Source organism: Procambarus clarkii, chromosome 9 (assembly GCF_040958095.1).
Source record: "Procambarus clarkii isolate CNS0578487 chromosome 9, FALCON_Pclarkii_2.0, whole genome shotgun sequence".
Taxonomy (NCBI): domain Eukaryota; kingdom Metazoa; phylum Arthropoda; class Malacostraca; order Decapoda; family Cambaridae; genus Procambarus; species Procambarus clarkii.
Genome location: NC_091158.1, coordinates 43,149,110 through 43,166,011, shown reverse-complemented (window position 1 = coordinate 43,166,011; position 16,902 = coordinate 43,149,110). Strand labels below are relative to the sequence as shown.

General features: G+C 53.2%; 1 protein-coding gene across 1 annotated transcript in view; it reads left to right on the top strand.

Moving 5' to 3' along the window:
* The window catches only part of LOC138362745 (ankyrin repeat domain-containing protein 1-like), a 232,824-nt gene that overhangs the window by 84,688 nt on the left and 131,234 nt on the right, over positions 1-16,902 (top strand). Inside the window, exon 2 of the mRNA XM_069321305.1 lies at positions 3,092-3,199. The gene's annotated coding sequence lies outside the window, so the exon portion shown is untranslated. The remainder of the gene's footprint in view (positions 1-3,091; positions 3,200-16,902) is intronic.

The following is a 16,902-nucleotide window of genomic DNA, read 5'->3' as shown; positions in this document are numbered from 1 at the left end:
GTACTCTTAAATGTTGTGTTTCCTCGTGGCCGTCCTCCTTCCACCGTAACCGGCGGTGGGAAACAGCTCTGGCGAGGTTGCGTATTGGCCATACTCGCTTAACCCATGGTCACTTGATGGAGCGCCGCCCTGCTCCTTATTGTCCTAGTTGCATTGTCCCTCTTACGGTCGTGCATGGTCCTTCTTGAATGTCCTGACTTCCAGGACGAGGCGTGTGTCTTGCTTTCCGACCGCCCCTCGCGGTCACCTGTCCCTCGATAGAATTCTTGGTGACTCGGATACTTTTGATATCGTTCGCCTTATGCGTTTTTGTTCTCGTATTGGCATCCTTGGTGATATTAGCGCCCTCTGATTATTTTGCGTATTTGATGGTGCTACATAGCCTTCCCGGTTTTGGTGCGCTTCTTTTGATAATTACTTACTTACTTCCTGACTCCATGGCATGAATGCTTAATTCCTCTGTATCTAATTTACACTTGGGCATATGGTGGCCTCCTTATTATAAAAGTATTCCTGGTTATGTGGACATGCTGGGGACACCCCGCATGACAGTTTAAATTCAGGGGTTAACAGAGATTGCGCCCTGTGCATGACTAGGTGCACTGTGCACTGCAATGAGCCATTCAAATCAGCTGTGGGATATCTTGAGAGACCATACTCTCACACATAACTAGGTGAAATGCACCACTACAATTCAGATACATGTCCGAGGAGAAGCTTGATCCCCCTGTACATAAATTGTTGGATCCAGCAACTCTAGGCATTGTCCCTGAACAACCTAGTTCAGATGATGACTGGACTTACTAACAATACCTAGAGTTAGTTGTTTACAGGGACAATCAATACTGGGTAAGGTTAGCATGGAAGCTGAATCATCTTCAGCAACCTGTAATCCATTTCAAGGCATAAAACCAATTAAGGTCACAGGTGATGGGCTTAAATAGACATCCTGAGAACTTGAAATTGTACCATGATATAATCCAACAACAACTTGATAACTAATTTATCGAGGTTGTAACTAATGACGACCCTAAAGAAGGACACTACCTGCCGCACCATGCAATATTGAAGAATTCAGCTACTACACCAATAAGGATGATATTTAACTGTAGTGCAGAGACCAAGCAGAATAGTGTTTCATTGAATGACGGCCTTCAAACTGGCCCTAGCCTGACTCAAAGGCTATACGACGCGATGTTAAAGTTCCACATAGGGACTTATGCATACACGGCCGACATCTGTAAGGCATTCCCTAGAGTAGGTCTCCAGGAAGAATACCATAACTGCACAAAGTTCCTATGGATCAAGGATCCTAATGATCCAAACAGTGAATTCATCACCAACAGGTTTGCATCAATTTTAATTGGTACTACTTCTTTGCTGTTTCTGCTTCAAAGTACCTTAGACAAACACTTGAAGTAAATAGCCCAAGTAAAACTGAAATTAGCAACATCTTGTAGGCCAATTTCCAAGGAACAACTAGCAGTGAAAGTAAACTGCTGAACATATACCATGAGGCCAATCGAGAATTATTGGGAGCAAATATGCCTCTTCAGTCATGGGTCTCCAATAATACCAATTTAAATCAACAGATCGAAACAGAATTTCCAGACTACAAGGCGTCGAATGGAATACAACTTCAGATTAGTTGACTATCAAATAAGTGGAGCCATATGACAAGTGGACAACATGTAGCCATATCCTAACAGATTTTGGAGGAATCATTGACAGCCTAATCAGGCCATAGTAACCATACAGCTAAGAAAATTATAACATTTGTAGTATTAATTACCTGTAGCTTGATATAAGCCACCATATGTGGTATAATTTATATGAAAGAGAAAATAAATATTCATGGTTTGTTTATCTCCATCAATATGGGATAACTGCAAACATTTGTGTCCAACTCTGTGCAGGTAAATTCTGGAACGCTGAATCTTACATATAGTCCACTTAGAATCATAAATTTAATATTGAAGTAACTAAAGAACATCAAGTAAATTAAATACAAATTAAATATTCACAAAGAATAAAAACAAATAACTGCCTGCTAGGTTTACCCCATAGTAATAATAGATAATACAAATATATTAGGCAGGATATAAGAAACATTGATAAAAGAGCAAGAGAGGAGAGAAATACTTTAACAAAGGTACCTTAACTTTAGGGAGATAATAAGTACAGCACTGATGAAAGCTTAGTAAGATTAAGAGATAATAGAGAAGAATAAAGGCAACGAGAATGAGGAAGGACAGGTGAAAAACATGGTTTGGGAGATATTAAAGAAATATATCAGATGTCATGGTTAAGTGGTAAAACGGTGAGAGACATACTAATGAGTAAGAATGAGTGGAATACTGAGGAAGATGGAAAGGCCAGCAAGAAATGGATTACAAAAATTGAAGTGTGAAAAGTATTGAGAAAGATGTTGAAATACGAAACTGAAAAGCAGTAATTCTGGAACAGAGGTATGAGGACTGAGAGGTAGGAGACATCTCTACATGGAACATGCTGTAGAACACAAGCCTATGGGGAACCAGACGTACGAAACATCTCCTAATGGTAGATGTTGTATCAAGCCTATGGGGTTACCTTAAGGTGGTTGGTTTACCTTGAAGTGGTTTCGGGGCTTAACGTCCCCGCGGCCCAGTCGTCGACCATGCCTCCTCCAGACGTAAGAAACCAGACGTAGGAAGCATCTCCACAAGGAAGATATTGTAGAACACAAACCTATGGTGAACTAGAGGTAGGAGACATCTCTACAAGGGACATGGTGTAAAACACAAACCTATGGTGAACTAGAGGTAGTAGACATCTCTACAAGGAACATGGTGTAAAACACAAATATTCAAGGAATAATATGAATAAGACATATGTGAAGGAGAAGTATTGAGAGGAAAAGCAAGTAGGAAATATTTAAGAGGTGAGGAACAACATTACGATGTTTCAAATGACGAAAATTAAGAAATGGTGACACGAGGTTTAATTAGGATATGTTGACATTATGTCTAATAACATTGTCTTCATGTGTTTTATCATAAAATTTGTTTTCCTGTATTATCACATGTAATGCTATTTTCTCTGGTAACAGGGGAGCTCTCTCCTGAGTCAACATGGAGGAACGTGATACAAGGAGGACACACCCGGCTCGCTCACCAGCTTCTGCAAAGAGACATAACATATACCAATAATGACTATGGTAAGTTGCACCTTCAGTATTGAACTTGAGATTTTATATCCTGTCTTTCCCACTGACGGTCGTCAAATGGATTGACTCCTGTCCAACATTTTTATCTCACAAATATATATTAACTTGTGATTATTATGGTTTATTGAAATTCAGATTTGTGTGCAGGTACTAGAAACTGCTGACTTATTTCTGGGTCATGCACATGTGTTGTGTAAATGTGTTTACTGTGTAAACCCATTTTACGGGCGAGGAGGAAGGCAAGGAGGAAGGAGAAGGTGGACAAGAAGGAAGGAGGAAGAGGAGGAAAGAAGGAGGAGGATAAGGGCGAGGAGGAAGTAGAAGGAGGAGGAGGGCAAGGAGGGAGGAATCAGGAGAAGGACGAGGAAGAAAGAGGAGAGCGAGGAGGAAGGAAGGAGAAGATCAAAGATGAAGGAAGAGGGCTAGGTGGGAGGAGGAGGGGTGAGGAGGAAGGAGGAGGAGCAGGGCGAGGAGGAAGGAGAAGGAGGGCGAAGAGGAAGGATGAGGAAAAGAGAGGAGGGCGAAGAGGAAGGAGGAGGAGGGAAAGGAGAAGAAGAAGGGCGAGGAAGAAGGAGGAGGAGGAAGGCGAGGAGGAAGGAGGAGGAGGAGGGCGAGAAGAAAGGAAGGGGAGGAGGGCTAGGAGGAAGGAGGAGGGCGAGGAGAAAGGTGGAGGAGGTGGGCTAGGAGGAAGGAGGCTGAGGGCGAGGAGGAAGGAAGAGGACGAGGAGGAAGGAGGAGGAGCAGGGCAAAGAGGAAGGAGGAGGAGCAAGGCAAGGAGGAGGAGCAGGGCAAAGAGGAAGGAGGAGGAGCAAGGCAAGGAGGAAGGAAGAGGAGCAGGGCAAGGAGGAAGGAAGAGGAGCAGGGCAAGGAGGAAGGAGGAGGAGCAAGGCAAGGAGGAAGGAAAAGGAGCAGGGCAAGGAGGAAGGAGGAAGAGCAAGGCAAGGAGGAAGGACGAGGTGGAAGGAAAAGGAGGAGGAGGAGGAGGAGGGCAAGGAGGAAGGAAGAGGTGGCGAGGAAGAAGGTGGAGCAGGGCAAGGAGGTGGAGGAGGGCGAGTAGGAAGCAAAAGGAGGAGGGCGAGTAGGAAGCAGGAGGAGGAGGGCTAGGAGAAAGGAGGAGGAGGAGGGCGAAGAGGAAAGAAGGAGAAGGAGGAGGGCGAGGAGGAAGGAGGAAGAGGAGGAGTGCGAGGAGGAAGGAGGAGGAACGCGAGGAGAAAGGCGATGAGGAAGGCGAAGAGGAAGGAAGAGTACGAGGAGGAGGGAGAAGAAGGGCGAGGACGAGGAAGAGGGTGAGGTGGAGGAGGAGGACAGCGAAGAGGAAGGAGGAGAAGGAGAGAGAGGAGGAAGGAGGAAAAGGAGGAGGAGGAGGAGTGCGAGGAGGAAGGAGGAGGAGGAGGAGGAGGGCGAGGAAGAGGAAGAAGGAGCAGGGCAAGGAGGAAGGAGGAGCAGGGAAAGGAGGAAAGAGGAGGAGCAGGGCAACGAACAAGGAGGAAGAGCAGACCATGGAGGAAGAGGAAAAGAGCGAGAAGGAAGGAAGGAGGAGAAGGAGGAGGAAGGAAGGAGGAGGAGAAGGCATGGAGGAAGGAAGGAGGAGGAGGAGGAGAAGGAGGAGAAGGAGGAGGAGGGTCAGGAAGAAGGAGGAGGAAGAGGGCGAGGAGAAAGAAGGAGGACCAAGAGGAAGGAGGAGGAGGAGCAGACCGAGGAGGAAGGAGGAGAACCAGGGCGAGGAGGAATGAGGAGGAGGGTGATCAGGAAGGAGGAGGAGCAGGGCAAGAAGGAAAGAAGGAGGGGGGAGGGCGAGGAGTAAGGAGGAGGATTAGGGTGAGGAGGAAGGAGAAGGATGATGGCGAGGAGGAAGTAGGAGGAAAAAGGCAAGGTGGAAGGAGGAGGAAGAGGGCGAGGACGAAGGAGGAGGAGGAGGGCGAGAAGGAAGGAGGAGGAGGAAGGCGAGGAGGAAGGAAGAGGGGAGCGAGAAGGAAGGAAGAGGACGAGAAGGAGGAGGAAAGAGGAGGAGCAGGTCGAGGAGGAAGGAGGAGGAGAAGGGTAAAGAAGAATGAGGAGGAGCAGAGCAAGGCGTAAGAAGAAAGAGCTGGGCAAGGATTAAGGAGGAAGAACAAGGCAAGGAGGAAGGAGGAGGAGCGCAAGGAGGAAGGAGGAGGGCGAGGAGAAAGGAGGAGGAGGAGTAGGAGAAGCAGGGCGAGGAGGAAAGAAGGAGGAGGAGCTGGGAGAGCAGGACAGAAGGAGGAGGAGGAGGAGGGCGAGGAGAAAGGAAGGAGGAGGAGGAGAATGAGGGAGGCAAGGAGGAAGAAAGGAGGAGGAGAGGAAGGAGGAGGAAGGAAAGATGAGGAGGAAAATGAGGGCGATGAGAACAGAAGGAGGAGGAAGAGGAGGAGGAGGAGGAGGGCGAGGAGGAAGGACGACGAGGAGGAGGAGGGCGAGGATAAAGGAGAAGGGCGAGGAGGAAGGAGGAGAAGGGCGAGGAAGAAGGAGGAGGAGGGCGAGGAGGAAGGAGGAGGAAGGCGAAGAGGAAGGAAGAGTACGAGGAGGAGGGAGAAGAAGGGCGAGGACGAAGGAGGAGGAGGAGGAAGGAAGAGTACGAGGAGGAAGAGGAGGAGGAGGAGGGCAAGGACGAGGAAGAGGGTGAGGAGGAGGACAGCGAAGAGGAAGGAGGAGAAGGAGAGAGAGGAGGAAGGAGGAAAAGGAGGAGGAGGAGGAGTGCGAGGAGGAAGGAGGAGGAAGGAGGAGGAGGAGGAGGAGGAGGGCGAGGAAGAGGAAGAAGGAGCAGGGCAAGGAGGAAGGAGGAGCAGGGAAAGGAGGAAGGAGGAGGAGCAGGGCAACGAACAAGGAGGAAGATCAGACCATGGAGGATAGGAAAAGAGCGAGAAGGAAGGAAGGAGGAGAAGGAGGAGGAAGGAAGGAGGAGGAGGAGGAGAAGGCATGGAGGAAGGAAGGAGGAGGAGGAGGGTCAGGAAGAATGAGGAGGAAGAGGGCGAGGAGAAAGAAGGAGGACCAGGAGGAAGGAGGAGTAGGAGCAGACCGAGGAGGAAGGAGGAGAACCAGGGCGAGGAGGAATGAGGAGGGTGATCAGGAAGGAGGAGGAGCAGGGCAAGAAGGAAAGAAGGAGGGGGAGGGCGAGGAGTAAGGAGGGGGATTAGGGTGAGGAGGAAGGAGAAGGATGATGGCGAGGAGGAAGTAGGAGGAAAAAGGCAAGGTGGAAGGAGGAGGAAGAGGGCGAGGACGAAGGAGGAGGAGGAGGGCGAGAAGGAAGGAGGAGGAGGAAGGCGAGGAGGAAGGAAGAGGGGAGCGAGAAGGAAGGAAGAGGATGAGAAGGAGGAGGGCGAGGAGGAAAGAGGAGGAGCAGGTTGAGGAGGAAGGAAGGAAGAGGACGAGGAGGAAGGAGGAGGAGGGCGAGGAGGAAAGAGGAGAAGCAGGTCGAGGAGAAGGAGGAGCAGGGTGAGGAGGAAGGCGGATGAGGAGGGTGAGGAGGAAGGAGGAGGAGGAGGAGGAGGGCGAGGAGGAAGGAGGAGGACAAAGGCAAAAAGGAATAAGGAGGAGGAGGAGGGCGAGGAGGAATGAGGAGGAGAAGGGTAAAGAAGAATGAGGAGGAGCAGGGCAAGGCGTAAGAAGAAGGAGCTGGGCAAGGAGGAAGGAGGAGGAACAAGGCAAGGAGGAAGGAGGAGGAGCGCAAGGTGGAAGGAGGAGGGCGAGGAGGAAGGAGGAGGAGGAGGAGGAGAAGCAGGGCGAGGAGGAAAGAAGGAGGAGGAGCTGGGAGAGCAGGACAGAAGGAGGAGGAGGAGGAGGGCGAGGAGAAAGGAAGGAGGAGGAGGAGAATGAGGGAGGCAAGGAGGAAGAAAGGAGGAGGAGAGGAAGGAGGAGGAAGGAAAGATGAGGAGGAAAATGAGGGCGATGAGAACAGAAGGAGGAGGAAGAGGAGGAGGAGGAGGAGGGCGAGGAGGAAGGACGACGAGGAGGAGGAGGGCGAGGATAAAGGAGAAGGGCGAGGAGGAAGGAGGAGAAGGGCGAGGAAGAAGGAGGAGGAGGGCGAGGAGGAAGGAGGAGGAGGGCGAGAAGGAAGGAGGAAGAGGAGGGTAATTAGGAGGAAGAGGGCGAGAAGGAGAAGGGCGAGAAGGAAGGAGGAGGAGAAGGGCGAGGAGGAAGGAGGATGAGGAGAGGAAAGAGGAGGCCGAGGAGGAAGGAAAGAAGAGGAGGAGGAGGGCGAGGAAGAAGGACGACGAGGAGGAGGGCGAGGAGGAAGGAAACGGGCGAGGTGGAAGGAGGAAGAGGAGGGCGAGGAGAAAGTAAAAGGACGAGGAGGAGGGAGAAGAGCGAGGAGGAAGGAGGAGGAGCAGGGCGAGGAGAAAGGAGGAACAGGGCGAGGAGGAAGGAGGAGGAGTAGGGCGAGGAGGAAGGAAGAGGGGGAGGAGGAGGAGGAGGAGGAGGAGGGCGAGCAGGAAGAAGGAAGAGGAACATGGCCAGGAGTAAGAAGGAGGAACATAGCCAGGAGGAAAGAGGAGGAGCTGGGAAAGGAGGAGGAGGGCAAGGAGGAGGAGGGCGAGGAGGAAGGAGGAAAAAGGAGAAGAGGAAGGAGGAGGAGGAGGAGGAGGAAGGAAGGAAGGAGGAGGAGGAAGACGACGACGACGAAGAGGAAGGAAGGAGTAGGAGGAGGAGAAGGGCGAGGAGGAAGGAAGGAGGGGGGCAAGGATGAAGGAAGGAGGAGGAAAAGGAGGAGTGTAATGCGGAAAGAAGGAAGAAGAGGAAAAGAGCGAGAAGGAAGGAAGGAGGAGGAGGAAGAAAAGGGCGAAAAGGATGTAAGGAGGAGGAGCAGGAGGAGGAGGAGGAGGAGGAGGAGGAGGAGGAGGAGGAGGAGGAAAGAGGAGGAGGAGGGCGAGGAGGAAGGAAGGAGGAGGGCAAGTAGGAAGGAAGGAGGAGGAGAAGGAGTAGGAAGGAAGGAGGAGGAAAAGGAGTAGGAGGAGGGAGAGAAGGAGGAGGATGAGGCAAAGGAGAAGGGCTAGGAAGAAGGAGGAGGAAGAGGAAGGAGGAGCAGGGAAAGGAGGAAAGAGGAGGAGCAGGGCAACGAACAAGGAGGAAGAGCAGACCATGGAGGAAGAGGAAAAGAGCGAGAAGGAAGGAAGGAGGAGAAGGAGGAGGAAGGAAGGAGGAGGAAGAGAAGGCGAGGAGGAAAGAAGGAGGAGGATGAAGAGAAGGAGGAAGAGGGCCAGGAAGAAGGAGGAGGAAGAGGGCGAGGAGAAAGAAGGAGGACCAGGAGGAAGGAGGAGGAGGAGCAGACCGAGGAGGAAGGAGGAGAAGCAGGGCGAGGAGGAATGAGGAGGAGGGTGATCAGGAAGGAGGAGGAGCAGGGAAAGAAGGAAAGAAGGAGGGGGAGGAGGGCGAGGAGTAAGGAGGAGGATTAGGGTGAGGAGGTAGGAGAAGGATGATGGCGAGGAGGAAGGAGGAGGAAAAAGGCAAGGTGGAAGGAGGAGGAAGAGGGCGAGGAGGAAGGAGGAGGAGGAGGGCGAGAAGGAAGGAGGAGGAGGAAGGCGAGGAGGAAGGAAGAGGGGAGCGAGAAGGCAGGAAGAGGACGAGGAGGAGGAGGGCGAGGAGGAAAGAGGAGGAGCAGGTCGAGGAGGAAGGAGGAGAAGGAGCAATGTGAGGAGGAAGGCGGATGACGAGGGTGAGGAGGAAGGAGGAGGAGGAGGGCGAGGAGGAAGGAGGAGGAGAAGGGTAAAAAAGAATGAGGAGGAGCAGGGCAAGGAGAAAGGAGGAGGAGCAGGACAACGAACAAGGAGGAGGAGCGGGGCAAGGGGGAAGAAGAATTAAGGAGCTGGGAGAGGAAGAAGGAGGCGAAACAAGGCAAGGAGGAAGGAGGAGGAGCGCAAGGAGGAAGGAGGAGGGCGAGGAGGAAGGAGGAGGAGGAGGAGGAGGGGCAGGGCGAGGAGGAAGGAAAAAGGAGGAGCTGGGAGAGTAAGACAGAAGGAGGAGGAGGGTGAGGAGAAAGGAAGGAGGAGGAGGAGAATGAGGAAGGCAAGGAGGAAAAAAGGAGAGGAAGGAGGAGGAAGGAAAGAAGAGGAGGAAAAGGAGGGCGAGGAGAACAGAAGGAGGAGGAAGAGGAGGAGGAGGGCGAGGAGGAAGGACGACGAGGAGGAGGAGGGCGAGGCGGAAGGAGAAGGGCGAGGAGGAAGGACGACGAGGAGGAGGGCGAGGAGGAAGGAGGAGGAGGAGGGCGAGGAGGAAGGAGGAGGAGCAGGGCGAGGAGGAAGGAGGAAGAGTAGGGCGTGGAGGAAGGAGGACGGAGAGGAGGAGGAGGAGGGCGAGCAGGAAGAAGGAGGAGCAGGGCAAGGAGGAAGTAGGAGGAGCAGGGGAACGAACAAGGAAAAAGAGCAGGGCAAGGAGGAAGGAGGAGGAACATGGCCAGGAGTAAGGAGGAGGAACATAGCCAGGAGGAAGGAGGAGGAGCAGGGAAAGGAGGAGGAGGAGGGCGAGGAGGAATGAGGAGAAAGGCGAAGAGGAAGGAGGAGGGCGAGGAGGAAGAAAGGAGGGGGGCAAGGATGAAGGAAGGAGGAGGAAAAGGAGGAGGAGGAGTGTGATGAGGAAAGAAGGAGGAAGAGGAAAAGAGCGAGAAGGAAGGAAGGAGGAGGAGGAAGAAAAGGGCGAAGAGGATGTAAGGAGGAGGAGCAGGAGGAGGAGGAGAAGGAGGAGGAGGAGGAGGAAAGAGGAGGAGGAGGAGGGCGAGGAGGAAGGAAGGAGGAGGGCAAGTAGGAAGGAAGGTGGAGGAGAAGGAGTAGGAGGCGAGGAAGGAAATAGGAGGATGAGGAAAAGGAGAAGGGCTAGGAAGAAGGAGGAGGAAGAGGGTGAGGAGAAAGAAGGAGGACGAGTTGGAAGGAGGAGGAGGAGGACGGCAAGGAGGAAGGAGGAGGAGCAGACCGAGGAGAAAGGAGGATGAGCTGGTCAAGGAGGAAAGAGGAAGAGCACGGCAAGGAGGAAGGAGGAGAAGCAAGGCGAGGAGGAATGAGGAGGAGGCCGATCAGGAAAGAGGAGGAGTAGGGAAAGAAAGAAGGAGGAGGAGTAGGTCAAGGAGGATGGAGGAGAAGCAGGGCAAATAGAAGGAGGAGGAGGGCGAGGAGGAAGGAGGAGGAGGAGGAGGACGAGGAGGAAGGAAGGAGGAGAAGGAAAGAAGGAGGGGGAGGAGGAGGAGGAGGAGGAGGAGGAGGAAAGAAGGAAGGGGAGGAGGATGAGGAGGAGGGCAAGGAGGAGTGTGAGGAGGAAGGAGAAGGAGGAGGGCAAGGTGGAAGGAGGAGGAAGAGGGCGAGGAGGAAGGAGGGAGAGGAGGGCAATTAGGAGGAGGACGAGGGCGAGGAGAAGGAGGAGGGCGAGGAGGAAGGGGCAGGAGGGCGAGAAGGAAGGAGGAGGAGGAGGAAGGAAGAGGAGAACGACAAGGAAGAGGACGAAGAGGAAGGAGGAGGAGTTCGAGGAGGAGCAGGTCGAGGAGGAAGGAGGAGGAGAAGGGCAATGAGGAATGAGGAGGAGGAGGAGGAGGGCGAGGAGGAAGGAGGAGGAGAAGGGCAATGAGGAATGAGGAGGAGCAGGGCAAGGAGAAAGAAGGAGGAGGAGCTGGACAAGGAGAAGGGGGAGGGCAAGGAGGAAAAGGGCAAGGAGGAAGGAGGAGGGCGAGGAGGAAGAAGGAGGAGGAGGAGGAGGAGGAGCAGGGCGAGGAGGAAGGACGGAGGAGGAGAAGGGAGAGTAGGAAGGAAGGAGGAGGAGGAGGAGGAGGGCGAGGAGGAAGGAAGGAGGAGGAGTAGGAGAAGGAGGAAGGCGAGGAGGAGGAGAGGAAAGAGGAGGGCGATGAGGAAGAAAAGGAGGACGAGGAGGAAAGAAGAAGGAGTAGGAGGAGGGCGAGGAGGGCGATGAGGAAGAAAAGAGGAGGAAAAGGAGGACGAGGAGGAAAGAAGGAGGAGGAGGAGGAGTAGGAGGAGGGCGAGGAGGAAGGAAGGAGAAGGGCGAGGAGGAAGGAGGAGGAGGGCGAGGAGGAAGAGAGGGGTAATTAGGAGGAGGGTGATGAGGAAGGAGGAGGAGGAGGAGGAGGAAGGAGGAAGAGAAGGGTTATTAGGAGGGTGAGGAGGAAGAAGGAGGAGGAGGAGGAGGAAGAGGAGCAGGGCGAGGAGGAAGGAAGGAGGAGGAGCAGGGAGAGTAGGACAGAATGAGAAGGAGGACGACGAGGAGAAAGGAAGGAGGAGGGCGAGGAGGAATGAAAGAAGAGAATGAAAAGGAGGGCGAGGAGGGGGAAGAGGAGGAGTGCGAGAAGGAAGGACGACGAGGAGGAGGATTGCGAGGAGGAAGGAAGGAGAAGAGCGAGGAGAAAGGAGGAGGAGGGCGAGGAGGAAGGAGGAAGAGGAGGGTTATTAGGATGAGTAGGGCGAGAAGAAGGAGGAGGGCAAGGAGGAAGGAGGAGGAGGAGGGCGAGGAGGAAGGAGGAGGAGGAGGGCGAGGAGGAGGAGGGCAAGGAGGAAGAGGGCGAGGAGGAAGGAGGAGAAGAGCGAGGAGGAAGTAAGGAGGAGGATGAGGAGGAAGACGAGAATGAAGGAAGGAGGAGGAGGAGGCCGAGGAGGAAAGAAGGAGAGGGAGGAGGCCGAGGAGGAAAGAAGGAGGGAGAGGAGGAGGAGAATGACGAGGAGGAAGGAAGGAAGAGGAGGGCGAGGAGGAAGGAGGAGGAAGAGGGTAATTAGGAGGAGGGTGAGGAGGAAGGAGGAGGAGGAGGAAGAGGGTAATTAGGAGGAGGGTGAGGAGGAAGGAGGAGGAGGAGGATGAGGAAAGAGGAAGAGAAGGGTAATTAGGAGGGTGAGGAGGAAGGAGGAGGAGGAGGAGGAGGAAGAGGAGCAGGGCGAGGAGGAAGGAAGGAGGAGGAGGAGAAGGAGGAAGGCGAGGAGGAAGGAAGGAGGAGGAGAGGAAGGAGGAGGGCGAGGAGGAATGAAAGAAGAGAAGGAAAAGGAGGGCGAGGAGGAGGAAGAGGAGGAGAGCGAGGAGGAAGGACGACGAGGAGGAGGATGGCGAGAAGGAAGGAGGAGAAGGGCGAGGAGGAAGGAGGAAGAGGAGGGTTATTAGGAGGAGGAGGGCGAGGAGAAGGAGGAGGGCAAGGAGGAAGGAGGAGGAGGAGGACGAGGAGGAAGGAAGAGGAGGAAGAGGAGTGCGAGGGGGAAGGAGGAGAAGCAGGGCAAGGAGGAAAGAGGACGATCGGGTCGAGGAGGAGCAGGGCGAGGAGGAAGGAGGAGGAGGAGGGCAAGGAGGAAGGAGGAGGTGGAGGGGGAGGGCGAGGAGAAAGGAAAAGGACGAGGAGGAGGGAGGAGGAGAAGGGCGAGGAGGAAGGAGGAGCAGGGCGAGGAGGAAGGAGGAGGAGTAGGGCGAGGAGGAAGAAGGAGGGGGAGGGGGAGGAGGAGGGCGAGCAGGAAGAGGGAGGAGCAGGGCAAGGAGGAAGTAGGAGGAACATGGCCAGGAGTAAGAAGGAGGACCAGGGAAAGGGGGAGGGAGAGGAGTAAGAGGGCGAGGAGGAAGGAGAAGAGCGAAGAGGAAGGAGGAGGAGGAGGAGGAGGAAGGAAGGAGGGGGATGAGAAAGTAGAGGGCGAGGAGGAAGTAAGGAGGATGAGGAGGAAGACGAGAATGAAGGAAGGAGAAGGAGGAGGAGGCCGAGGAGGAAAGAAGGAGGGGGAGGAGGAGGAGAATGACGAGGAGGAAGGAAGAGGAGGGCGATGAGGAAGGAGGAGGAAGAGGGTAATTAGGAGGAGGGTGAGGAGGAAGGATGAGGAAGGAGGAAGAGAAGGGTAATTAGGAGGGTGAGGAGGAAGGAGGAGGAGGAAGAGGAGCAAGGCGAGGAGGAAGGAAGGAGGAGGAGAGGAAGGAGGAGGGCGAGGAGAAAGGAAGGACGAGGAGGAGAAGGAGGAAGGCGAGGAGGAAGGAAGGAGGAGGAGAGAAAGGAGGAGGGCGAGGAGGAATGAAAGGAGAAGGGCGAGGAGAAAGGAGGAGGAGGGTGAGGAGGAAGGAAAAAGAGGAGGGTTATTAGGAGGAGGAGGGCGAGGAGAAGGAGGAAGGCAAGGAGGAAGGAGGAGGAGGGCGAGGAGGAAGGATTAGGAAGAGGGCGAGGAGGAAGGAGGAGGAGGAAGGAGAAGAAGCAGGGCAAGGAGGAAAGAGGAGGATCGGGGCGAGGAGGAGGAGCAGGGCGAGGAGGAGGAGCAGGGCGAGGAGGAACAGGGTAATTAGGAGGAGGAGGAGGGCGAGGAGGGAGAAAGAACAGCAGTGCAAGGAGGAAAGAGGAGGAGGATGAGGATCAGGAAGAGGAGGAGGAGGTCGATGAGGAAGGACGACGTGGAGGAGGAGGGGGAGGAGGAAGGAAGGAGGAGGAGGAGGAGAAGGAGGAAGGCGAGGAGGAAGGAAGGAGAAGGAGAGGAAGAAGGAGGGCGAGGAGGAAGGAGGAGGAGGGCGAGGAGGAAGGAGGAGGGCGAGGAGGAAAGAGGAGGAAAGAGGAGGAGAAGCAGGGCAAGGAGGAAGGAGGAGGTTCGGGGCAAGGAGGAAGGAGGAGCAGGGCGAGGAGAATGGAAGAGGACGAGGAGGAGGGAGGAGTAGGAGGGCGAGGAGGAAGGAGGAGGGAAGGAGGAGGGTGAGGAGGGGAGGAGGAGGGCGAGCAGGAAGAAGGAAGAGCAGGGCAAGGAGGAAGGAGGAGGAGGAGCAGGGGAACGAACAAGGAAAAAGAGCAGGGCAAGGAGGAAGGAGTAGGAGCAGGGCAAGGAGGAAGGATGAGGAACATGGGTCAGGAGTATAGAGGAGGGACATGGCAAGGAGGAAGGAGTAGCAGGGCGAAGAGGAAGGAGGGACATGGCAAGGAGGAAGGAGTAGCAGGGCGAAGAGGAAGGAGGAGGAGGAGGAGGACGAGGAGGAGGGCGAAGAGAAAGGAGGAAAAGGAAAAGAGCGAGGAGGAAGGCCGAAGGAGGAAGAGGAAGTAGAGGGCGAGGAGGAATTAAGGAGGAGGATGAGGAGGAAGACGAGAAGGAAGGAAGGAGGAGCAGGAGGGCGAGGAGGAAGAGGAGGAGGAAGAGGCCGAGGAGGAAAGAAGGAGGGGGAGGCGGAGGAGAATGGCGACGAGGAAGGAGGAGGAGAAGGGCGAGGAGGAAGGATGGAGGAGAAGAGCGAGGAGGAAAGAGGAGGGGGAGTAGGAAATAGGAGGGCGAGGAGGATTGGAAGAAGAAGAGCGAGGAGGGCGGAGAGGAAGGAAGGAGGAGGAGGAGGAGGTCGGAGAGGAGGAAAGAGGAGTAGAGGGAAAGAGTAGTAGGAGGGCGAGGAGGAAGGAGGAGGAGGAGGAGCAGGAGGCGGGCGAGGAGGAAGGAGGAGGAGGAGGAGGAGAAGGAGGAGGATGACAAGGAGGAAGGATGGAGTTGGAGGAGGAGGGCGAGGAGGAAGGAAGGAGGAAGAGGAGGAGGAGGAGGCCGAGGAAGAAAGAATTAGGGGGAGGAGGACGAGGACGAAGATGAGTGTGGGAACCGACCTGTGAGATTTATATTTTTAAATTTATATGAATTTATATAGAATTTATGTTTATGTTAATTTATATCTTTTGATAGCAATTGGTATGAAGTTAAGTGGACTGTATTTCTGCAATAATCTCACAAATCGATCCTTACACATTAGGGGGGTGTATATTATATATATATATATATATATATATATATATATATATATATATATATATATATATATATATATATATATATTTGTATATATATATATATATATATATATATATATATATATATATATATATATATATATATATATGCAGCCAATCAAACTACAGTATTAACTACATATATTAGTATATAAATTGGAGGTTCCTTATCTTATTGTACAAAAGGCTTAGTCCACCAGGTATAACCAGGATGTAGACACCAAAATATCCTAGATTGGGGCTAGCTTCCATCACCCTGGTAACTGATATACCAAGCTTGCTTCCTCTTCTTGACCTGTCAAAGGGCACTAGCTATAAAGCCGGAATCCTAATATATGACAGCTATATCAGAGAAAACACTGTATAATAGATAAGATAAGGACAAAGGCTTAATTACCTATATAATGATGCTAGTTCGCATCCTAACCGGTTCTCCCAATATCTACTTAACATTAACTTTCCAGAATGATTAGATAAACGGATTTCGGTAGGACACTTCCCTTGCTTATGTTGACAGCGTGTTGATGATGGTAGAACACTTTGATCTCCATTACACTTCATCCAGGAGAAATTATAGGAGCTGAATTTGCTCCCCTGCGCCTCTGGTCTTAACAAACAATGGCAGACCACTCCCTACTGACACTACTGGCTCAATTTGTCTAGATGTCAATAAGTAATAGAAGGGTCACATTTACTTTATTTTGATACTAATAATTAAGTTAATTCAAATGAGATGTTTTTATGATGTAAGAAGTCCAAAGACTTCTTACATCATAAAAATACAAGGAGGTTTTTAAGAATAATTCCCAACAGAATAGCTGGTGAATTTATCGTACTATGTGGCAATGATATCCCGTTTTCTATTGACAGAAAATTCCACTACAAGCTACATGTTCTATGGGTAACTTGTGTATACAACACAGCAGCAATATTATCTGCAAATTGCATGTAATATTATTAAATGGTGTCGCGTTTTCCGACAAGGAAAAAAGGAGGAGGATGAGGAGGAAGAGGAGGGTGAGGAGGAAGGAGGAGGAGGAGGGCGAGGAGGAAGGAAAGAGAAAGGCGAGGAGGAAAGAGGAGGGGGAAGAGGAAAGAGGAGGGAGAGGAGGAAGGAAGAAGAGCGAGGAGGGCGGGGAGGAAGGAAGGAGGTGGGAGAGGAGGAAAGAGGAGTAGGAGGGCGAGGAGGAAGGAGGAGGGGCAGATCGAGGAGGAAGGAGGGTGAGCAAGGCAAGGAGGAAAAAGGGGGGAGCACGGCGAGGAGGAAGGAGGAGTAGCGGGGTGAGGAGGAAAGAGAAGGAGCAGAGCAAAGAGGAGGGGAGGGCAAGGAGGAAATAGGAGGAGCAGGGCAAGGAGTAAGAGGAGGGCAAGGAGGAGGAAGGAAGAGAAAGTGGAGGGCGAGGAGGAAGGAAGGAGGAGGAGGAGAAGGAGGAGGAGGAGGGTGAGGTGGAAAGAAGGAGGAGGACGAGGAGGAAGGAGGAGGAGGAAGTAGGAGTATGGTGAGGAGGGAGGAGGATTAGGGCGAGGAGGAAGGAGAAGGATGAGGGCGAGGAGTAAGGAGGAGAAGGAGGAGGAGGAGGGCGAAGAGGAATGAAGAGGTGGAGGGAAATTAGGAGGAGGAGGAGGGCGAGGAGATGGAGTACGGCGAGGAGGAAGGAGGAGGGCAAGAAGGAAGGAGGGCGAGGAGGAAGGAAGAGGACGAGGAGGAAGGAGGAGGAGCAGGGCAAGGAGGAAGGAGGAGGAGCAGGGCAAGGAGGAAGAAGGAGAAGCAGGGCAACGGACAAGGAGGAGGGGCAAGGCAAGGAGGAGGAGCAGGTAAAGGAGGAACGAGGAGGAAGAGGGCCAAGAAAAAGGAGAGGATCAAGGCAAGGAGGAGGAGGAGGGCAAGGAGGAAGGAGGAGGGCAAGGAGGAAAGAGGAGGGCGAGGAGATAGGAGGAGGAAGGAGGAAGGAGGAGCAGGGCAAGGTAGAAGGAGGAGGAGAAGCAGGGCAAT